The sequence below is a fragment of the Ailuropoda melanoleuca genome, chromosome 5 (assembly GCF_002007445.2).
Source record: "Ailuropoda melanoleuca isolate Jingjing chromosome 5, ASM200744v2, whole genome shotgun sequence".
NCBI classification, from domain to species: domain Eukaryota; kingdom Metazoa; phylum Chordata; class Mammalia; order Carnivora; family Ursidae; genus Ailuropoda; species Ailuropoda melanoleuca.
The window spans coordinates 44,239,562-44,240,946 of record NC_048222.1 but is presented as its reverse complement, the minus strand read 5'-3'; positions in this window follow the sequence as shown (position 1 = coordinate 44,240,946).

The following is a 1,385-nucleotide window of genomic DNA, read 5'->3' as shown; positions in this document are numbered from 1 at the left end:
TTTGGTGGTCCTGTCATTTGTACGTTTTTACTTTGTGACCTTGAGATGGTGTGGTTGACCAGCCTTCCCTCATGAATGGTTTCTTGGTATCCCAGAGATCCAGGGGGAGACGGTTTTGTGTGTGCCCCCGCCCCGCCCCAAGCACTCCAGGCAGCATTCCTTTGGTCTGTTACGGTTATAACCCCACAGGAAATACCTTTTCCAAGAGCCTTTCCCTGTGTTACAGGTATATATCTGCACACCCGTAAGAGCGTTTGCAGTGGTTGTACTGTTTGGGGGATTTTCCCTCAAGTCTTAGCTGAGTCTTCAGTGTGACGCAGATCGTGAGTGAACGCACCACGCAAGCGCTCATCCCCCAGCTGGGTTACTCTGCTTACAAGTATTGCTCTAAAGGGTCTTTGTGATTTTCTGCTTTCTCACTTCTGCCGAGTTCTAAATTCCAGCACATCTTCTTTTTCTCGGACTTGGAAACTGAAAATATCACCCGTCACTCTTGACGACTTGCAGCAAATGAAAGTAGGTAACAAGCAGTGTAGTTGGCCAAACTTGTGCTGCAGGGCAGAAAAGGATGTTCTTTTGAAAAGTGGACGTGGTAGAATGGAAATAAATGAGAACTCATTTGGGTGACAGATAATGTTTTCATTGAAAAGTATTCAATATATCTGTAGCTATTTTTCAAGCCCTTTGATCAGGTATTTTCTCTCCACAGAAAGGAAGGACATGTAAGGCAACCCAAAAAGAAGCCTGGAGGCCAGGCTTTGGGTTCCCACTTATAAAAAACTGTCCCCTTGCTCAAGGCAAAGAAACGCTTTGGGTCTTCCCTCGTCTTCACCACCCCTAGTCTCCCTGCTGCCCGTCCTCAGCTAGACCACAAATGCCTCTCTGCCTCACTAGTCACAGAGGCCTTTCCTGAACCCAGCACCCTTTCACTTTGGGGGCCAGGTCTGGCTTCATCTTTACTAGCTGCCTAGCCGGTCAAGTCCCTAAATCTGAGATTCTTCATCTATGAAATGGGAACGAGATTAGCACATAGCTCCTAGCGTCCTGTCATGGGACTGGAATGTATCACCCGTGTCATAAAGTGCACAGCACAGCGCCTGGAACATGCTCGATAACCCTCAACTGCCTCTGTCCTCCTCGTGGCACGTGTGCTCTGAGACCCCCACGGAGGGGATTTCGTACCTGACTTGGTAAAGCTGGGACAGCACGAACCCCGTCCCACGTCACGATGGTCGTTACTGCTGTTCTCAGACACCATGTGCCAGGACCCATCATAAGTGCCTCACAGGTGTTCCTTTAGCTTCCCGTCGGTCCCCGTCGTATTAACACAGAGACCGAGGCTCAGTGTGTGAAACTGCTCACAGTCCCATGGCTCCCAGAGAGTG